Here is an 8447-nt window from a genome sequence, read left to right as displayed (position 1 = left end):
GTTCCTCGTCCCTCGCTCCCTCGTCCCTCTTCAACTAGGCCACGGGGTAGTTGGCGTTGGTGCGTTTCCACCTTCCAATTGGTGGGAGCTTCCACCAGCTCGCTTCCGTGGGCTACTTCGGACATTAGATTTTGGTCCCCATCTTCCTCCAACGGCACCAAGTCCTGCCCCAGGACCTCCAATAGGTCGGAGAGATTGTCGGTCTCCTCGTTGGCTGGGGAAGTCCTAGCGTACTGTCGGCGGAACCGAGGTCCGTCCGGCTCGTCGTCCGACGACGCGGATTCCCAGCGTGGACCTTCCTGAGGTGGGTCGTAGGAGGGCATGGGAAGGCGAAGCCCGTCGGGGTCGGACTCGTCCATTTCCTCGAGTAGGCGTAGGATGGGTGTCCTAGGGCGTCGAAAAGCTGGTGGGAATTAGGGTGGTGGAACTGGGCGGTCGGCGATCGCTGGCCCCCGATAGTTCCAGCGCTCCGGCAGCGCGAAGTATGAGGTGGGGGTTTCCCCTGGAAACTCGCATTCCCCACGGGCGGATGGCCGGCTCGTACGTTACAGTACGGTCCATTTCATGGACGAAGAATGGCTCGTCCGCGTCACTGTCCTCAGTGGGAGGGGGCTGGTAGCGTTGCGCCTTCGTCTCGGTCGGCGACGGGGGTCGACCATACACCCCACGCCCTAGTCGCGGGTCGCGGCGTTGTCCGGGCCTGGGTGACCAAGCGCCTGGTGGGAGCCGCCTCGCTGCTCTCCTCCTGTTCGGATGCATCGTCCTCCTCGTAGGGCCCTTCCTCCTCCGATTCCCCCTCGCTGGCGGGGTTGTACATAGCTCGTAGACTAGCCTGGTACAGGGGGTCATCTTCGGGCCACGGGCAGTAGTGCGGCTCCGCACGATCAGGCGTCATCCGGGGTGCATCCTCGGGCCACGGGGAATAGTGCGGCTCCGTACGATCGGGAGTCATCCGGGGTGCATCCTCGGGCCACGGGGAATAGTGCGGCTCCGTACGATCGGGAGTCATCCGGGGTGCATTGCCAGCGTAGTCGCGTGGCGGAGAAGAAAGGGTGAGATCGATCGGTTCCATGTTCTGTAATGATTAAGAAAAGTCGTGAGATTATTGGTAGGGCGACTGAGGAAGTTGTGGTCGGAGGGATAGGATCAGGGTTTGATCGCGGTTCTCGACGTGTCGCTCTCGTAGCCTTCGGCCTCGGACTCGGGCCTCTGCTCCTGGAACTCCCGGAGATCTGCAATGTTAGCTACTCTTCTCTGGTTGGTCGTTGTGTGTTGTAAGCGGACAATGTTTGCTGCAATGAACTTCTTTACCACGTACGGGCCATCGAATTTCGGAGCTAGTTTTGCTGCGAAACCGTCGGCAGCATTGGAGAGATGGTGTTGCCGCAAAAGCACCTTTCCGCCCAAAGTAGGTCGCCATTGCCTCCGGCGTAGATTATAATGCCGACTCTGGTCATGGCTCGCTTGGTTCAGGTTTCCTCGTACGATTGCCGGGGTCTTCTAGTTCGCCGGGGGCCTCTGGTGGCACCTCGTCATATAATCCTCCGGGAAATCGTGGCTCCCTACCCTGTACTAGGAGCGCTGGACTGTAGCCGGTGGACTCGGAGACGATGGAATTGATAGCTAATGTGATCTCTGGAAGCAACTCATCCCATTGGCTCTGCTGTCCGTCGATTAGTTACGAGATCATGGTCTTAACTGTCCGGTTGGCTCGTTCCGTTGGGTTTTCATGTGGCGAATAGGGAGCAGTGTGTTGTAGGTCGACTCCGGCGGTTTTTAGAAATGCCTTGAAGGACCGGCTAGTGAATTGCGTCCCATTGTCGCACACGAAACGTCGCGGAACCCCGAAATGAGCGAGGATTCGCTCTCGGAACGCACGCTGAAGGCTCGCAGTAGTGGCACGTCGTATTGGCACTAGTTCTACCCATTTGGAAAACAAATCAAAGAAAACGAGGAGCATGGTGTTACCTTGCTTGGAACGAGGAAGTGGGCCGACGAAATCGGCTCCAATGACGGCGAAGGGTTCTTCTGCGGGCCGGGTATGCATGGTCCGGCAGGCTTCTGCTGTGATGTCTTGAATTTTTGGCAGCTCAGGCTTTGCCGGACGTGCTTCTTGATGTCCCGATGAATAGTCTTACGTACTCCTAAGTGGCCGGCGACTGGTTGGTCATGACACTCGTCCGTCCCTGATGGTATAATCCGGGTAGCGTTGTGGTTCCTCACTCACCTGTTGTATGCGCCGGGATAACCAAGAACAAGGTTGGGCCTCCTCCTCTAACATGGCCAGCCTGGTAAGGGGTTGTCGGGAAAGGGCGTCGGCGACTACGTTCTGCTTTTCGGGTCGATATCGCACGTCGTATTGATATTGTTGCAGCTCTAAAGCCCAACGTCCCACACGTCCATGTGGTGACTCAAGTGAATTCAACCACTTGAGTGCCAGATGGTCGGTGACGACCTCGAATCGGTAACCCTCCATATAACAACGAAGTTTCCTGATGGCGCAGATCACTGCGAGACATTCTTTCTCGGTAGCGGAGTAGTTCTCCTCCGCTTTGTTGAGCCGTCGACTAACGTAGGATATCACCCGTTCTTGACCGTCGATTTCTTGGGTCATGACTGCTCCGATTCCTACGTTGCTAGCGTCAGTTTGTAGCACGAACTGCACGTGGAAGTCCGGGCACGCTAGCACAGGGGCGGTGGTCAAGAGAGTTTTTAGTTCGTCGAACGCGGCTTACTGCTTTTCACCCCATGTCCACTTTCGCCCCTTTTTGAGGAGTTGTGACATGGGTTGCACCACCGTAGCAAAGTTAGGAACAAATCTGCGGTACCAAGATGCCATGCAGATGCACTGGTGTAATTCTTTCAAGTTAGCCGGGGGAATTAATTCGCGGACAGCTGCCACCTTGCTGGGATCTGTGTGAATCCCTTTGTTGATGCCAGATGACTGCAGGTGTGACCACTCAGGCCAGCTGACAGTGTGGTCGCGATCGAATGTTATCGATAGCGACAAAGCTAGTATACTGTGCGTGTGACCGTGTCATACGCGCAGACACACTGTTCTTGGTTTCCTCTGAAGATGGTCACCCTGCCCCTTTTTAGTGCTTTTTCATATTCCGCCTTCTACTTATGTTCAAATTTTTCTTCTGCACAAACCACATGTATATTTTCAAGTGAAAATAAAATACGACACAAGTTCAAGTTATAATAATTAGAAAAAAGTGAAAGTGTTATTATTTTTCATCAAGCGTCGCTCCCCTGCACATTTTGGTCCTTCGAGCCGGATTTATCGCTCGACCCCAGCAATAGCATTGGTTGATAAGATAAGTAATACACTTAATTTTTTCCCCATACATTTGTGCAAGTGTCGTGTTCGCGCCATATTTTTTTTTTCCCTTGTAACTTATATATATGTGACACAGCATATATATAAGTACATAAGCGTTCGACCGGCATTTTCTCAGCCATCTTTTCTACTTTGTGTATACTTGGCACAATATATATATATATATATCCTTATATGTATATGTATGTGTAAGTATCTATACAGTTTAAAAGAGTTCGCTAGTATTTTCCGTTTTTGGCCGCGGTTGTGTGTACTTTGCTATTTCTTTTTCTGTCGTATCGCGTTTGGCTGTTTTCTTTTAACACACTCCTGTGTAGGCAAGCTCTCTTTGGTTATATTCAAATAACAAGAGATATATATATATATATATATATATATATATATATATATATATATATATATATATATATATATACACACATATACATACGACATATATACATCCACACACAACACACATACACACGTACATTTCCATACACGACACTTACACACATATACACTCCGTATATGGTCCGCAAATATTGAAACTATACAGTATTCTCAAAATCCATTGTTACACATATATATATATTATCCGTTATTACACATATATATAAACACATATATACACACACATATATATATACACATATATACACCCACATATATATATATTATCCATTATTACACATATATACACACATATATACACATATATTATCCATTTCCGTATACGTATATAAGCAGCAGCAATCACACCGAGAAATAAAGATTCACGCTGCTGTTTATGTTTTACTTAAACATTTTTTGTTTTTTCCAACAGCGATTTTGTTCCTCGTTTGTTTTCTTGTGTCGGCCTTGCTCACTATCCTGTGACAGCCGAAGTTCTTTTTCCATTTGTGCTTGCTTTCGGCTGTCCGCTTTACCGTGAGTCTTTGTTGAGAAAAGACTCTAAAGTGACTGCCGAAGCATAGTATGTCCAAGAGCCAAAAGAGCGAAAAGGACTCAAAACACTCGTTAAAGCTTCCGACCACATCTCGTCGCCTGTCGTCCGCTTCGCCCGCTCCTTCGGGGTCAAAATCCGCCACACCTGCCGCTCAACTCCGAGTAAAGGTCGATCGTCCGTCGCCGTCTGCTTCTGCAAAGACTCCGCTGTTGCGTACATCTTCGACAGCTCTACGTAGTCAGGCAACTACCCGTTCCGTCAAAGCTAAATTTAGCAAAACCCGTGCAATGGCTCTCAGCAACTTCGTCGCCGTCTCTGACAGACTGGTGCACTTCGAGAGTCGAGTCAGAGGGCCTGCAGCCGAAGATGACAATGTACACACGTACGAAATCCGTCGTGACCGGCTGCAAGTCCTCTGGGACAATGTCGAAGCCGCTTATTCCACATGCGCTGATGCACTGCATCAAGACGGCGACAGTGAAGGCACACAGGCGATGGAGGCAAAATACGATCATTGCTATGCAGTGTACGAGCGGTGTCTCGCCCGTGTTAAGGGGCAAATTACCCAGGTTTCCGGGTCCAGCAGGAGTGAAGCATCCGTTCCTCCTGTATACTCCAGTGGCTGCCGGCTCCCTCCAGTCGACACCGAAGTTTTCCGTGGGGATTACTTGCGGTGGCCGACTTTCCGTGACCTTTTCACGGCCATCTATGTCAACAATCCAAGGTTGACTCCGGTCGAGAAACTTTTCCATCTGAATTCGAAGACCGCAGATGAGGCCAATGAAATAGTAGCCAAATTTCCGCTGACGAACGATGGTTTCGCGTCGGCTTGGGGTGCTCTCTGCGAACGTTTTGAGAACAAGCGCTTGTTAATAACAAGCCAATTGAAGATCCTGTTTAACCTGTCCACGGTTACCCAAGAGTCGGAGGAGCAGCTATCAAGGAGCTGCAGAGCACGATTCAGCGTTGCCTGACCGCTCTTGAGCATTCAGACATTTCCGTCTGTAGCCCGTTCGCAGATTGCATCCTCGTTTTCCTCTGCTCGTCCAAACTCCCCAAGCTCACACTCTCGTTGTGGGAGCAATCTTTGGTGGACAAAGCGAGAATTCCCGCATGGCAGGATATGAGCACGTTCCTCAATGAGCGCTATCGTACGCTCGAAGCGATTGAGGACGTGAAACAGACTGCCAACCCACAGAACGCGACTGCAGGACCATCCCGTCCGCAGAATTCCAAGCGAGTCAACTCCTTTGAGGCCCGAGTCACTCCGAAAGGCAAATCGTGTGATTTGTGCTCAAAGGAGAATCACCCTGTCCGGGTGTGTCCGCGTTTCTTGCAAATGTCGGTCAATGAGCGGATGACATACATCAAACAGAAAAGTCTCTGTTTAAACTGTTTCGCAAGAGGTCACCAACACCGAGAGTGTACGAGTGCGCACAATTGCTTTACATTCAAAGGGCGGCACAACACTCTTCTCCATCGTGGCGATAGTGCCCACAATGGTGCCTCTTCATCTTCCAATATACAGTCCACTCCAAATCCAACGGCAACAAATGTGCATAATTTCTTTGCCAATAATGCTCAGAATGTCCTTCTCAGCACGGCGGTCATCAACGTATGCCACTTGGGCACTTCATACACCGCACGTGCGCTAATTGATTCCGGGTCCGAAGCGACCTTCATTTCTGAGCGTTTGTTCCAACGCATTAAGTTGCCTTTCCAGTCCGTGCGAGCCCAGGTATCCGGGCTAAATCACGCAGTTGCGGCCCAATCGCAGAAGTTATGTCACTTCAGCATTGGTTCTCCGACGAAGCCGAGGCTCCATATCGAGACTTCGGCATTCGTAATTCCACAGTTGGCAGGCAAACTGCCCTCCGTCGATATGCCGCGAACTTTCCTAAAGGATCTACCAGCGATAGAACTGGCAGATCCACACTTCTACAAGAGCGCTCAGATCGATATACTAATTGGCGCGGATATCCTTCCGTCGGTCATCTTGAGCGGCTCCCGGCCAAACATTTGTGGCTCACTCCTTGGGCAGGAAACCGTGTTTGGCTGGATTCTTACCGGCCCCGTCTCCCAGAGTACGTCGACAACTGTTTCTGCGTTTTCGACGAGAGTAGCACATGTGGCAGATATCGGGTGACTCTTCCATTCCGGAAGCCCGATGGCATTGAACTGGGTCATTCCAGATCTATAGCGTTGGCTCAATTCCTCAAGAACGAGAATCGTTTGTCAAGAGACGATTCTCTAATGGAACAGTACAATGCCGTTCTCCAGGAGTACGTGGACTTGGGTCATATGACACCCATATCGCCTCAGGCGATTGGCACGACTCCTAATTTCTACCTGCCTCACCACGCCGTGTTCAAACCAGATAGCACCACAACGAAGGTGCGGGTCGTTTTCAACGCATCTTGTCCATCCTCAAATGGCAAGAGTCTGAATGGTATCCTTCATTCAGGGCCCACTCTCCAATCGGATCTTACGATGCAGATCCTCCGATGGCGATACTATCGATATGTGTTCAATGCGGACATAACGAAGATGTATCGCCAAATCCTCATGGACTCAAAGCACACACCGTTCCAACGAATTCTGTTCCGCACGTCGGACGGTGAGATCCGTGACTTTGAGTTGAACACAGTGACATTCGGTGTCAACTGTGCGCCTTTCCTGGCTCTACGAGTCCTCCAGCAACTTGCTGATGACGTACGCTTGGAGTATCCTCTCGCAAGCCGAGTCATCTCCAACAACATGTACGTGGACGACGTCCTATCGGGGACACACACGAAAGAAGAGGCCATCCAGACCATTGCAGAAGTGTGTGCAGCCCTGGACAGCGCTGGCTTCCCGCTGAGGAAGTAGACGTCGAACCATAAGAGTGTGCTGAAGGACATTCCAAAGGACCATCTACTTCGAGAAGATTTCCTCGAACTCGAAGACTCCAGTACGGCGAAAACTCTGGGCATCAGGTGGCAAGCTCACGATGACGAGTTCTTCTTCATGCCACCAGAAGTTGCCCATCAGGACTCCTACACGAAGAGGGAAGTGCTTTCGCAAATCGCTAAGCTTTTCGACCCAGCCGGATGGCTGGCCCCTTTCGTTATCCGAGCCAAAATCTTCATGCAGGAGATTTGGCTGAGAACGCTCGAATGGGACGAGCATCTACCCACGGATCTTTCACTCCAATGGAAGGAGTACCTCCAGAGCTATCCTGCTCTGGGAAAGATCCGGATTCCAAGATGGGTCCAATTCCAGCCACGAGTGAAGCTCCAGTACCACGGATTCTGTGATGCGTCAGAACGGGCGTATGGAGCAGCGATCTATGTCCGTGTGGAGACGGCGAACAAGGTTTCCACACATCTCCTTACTGCGAAGACAAAGGTGGCTCATGTCAAGTCTCTCTCAGTGCCACGTCTGGAGCTTTGTGGGGCAGTCCTGTTGGCTAAGTTATCTGCAGCCTCCTCCTGAATCTGCCAGCAGAAAGTTTCCAGACTTTCTTTTGGACTGATTCAACAATTGTTCTCGCCTGGTTGAACAAGCCACCTTGCAGATGGACAACCTTTGTGGCCAATCGCGTGGCCAAGATCGTCCAAGTCAGCGACGCCAAGAACTGGTCGCATGTGCGATCCGAGCACAATCCGGCAGATCTCGCAAGCCGAGGTGTCCTGCCACAAGAATTGACGTGTAATCCTTTGTGGTGGCATGGACCAGAGTGGCTTCATCTCCCGTCGGATCAATGGCCAACTTCTCCAAGTCCCATTCCGGAGACTCTGCTGGAGCAGCGGATTAAGTGCAACGTCGCTAAGTCACCTCCGACTCCCGACTTCCTAAGCAAGTTCTCTGAGTTTGGCAGGGCACTGCGCACGTCTGCCTATGTTCTCCGATTCATCGATAGGAGTCGGAAGTTGGCAGTTCCAAGCTCTACCGTGATCCAGGCGGATGAGCTGTCACGGATCCAAGAGCGGCTAATCGTCATGGCTCAACGACAAACTTTCCAACAGGAATACCAATGTCTGCAGTCCAAGCAGCAGGCTCCTTCCTCAAGTTCAATCCGAAACTTGAACCCTTTCCTCGATGGCAAGGGGATTCTACGGGCCTGTGGGCATCTTAGGGCGTCCCACTTGCTGCGTTATGATGAGAGTCATCCAATAATCCTCTCGTATTCCTCGT

Source organism: Drosophila nasuta, chromosome 2R (genome assembly GCF_023558535.2).
Source record: "Drosophila nasuta strain 15112-1781.00 chromosome 2R, ASM2355853v1, whole genome shotgun sequence".
In the NCBI taxonomy this organism is placed as follows: domain Eukaryota; kingdom Metazoa; phylum Arthropoda; class Insecta; order Diptera; family Drosophilidae; genus Drosophila; species Drosophila nasuta.
The sequence above is the reverse complement of the archived record's forward strand: the minus strand, read 5'-3'. Positions refer to the sequence as shown.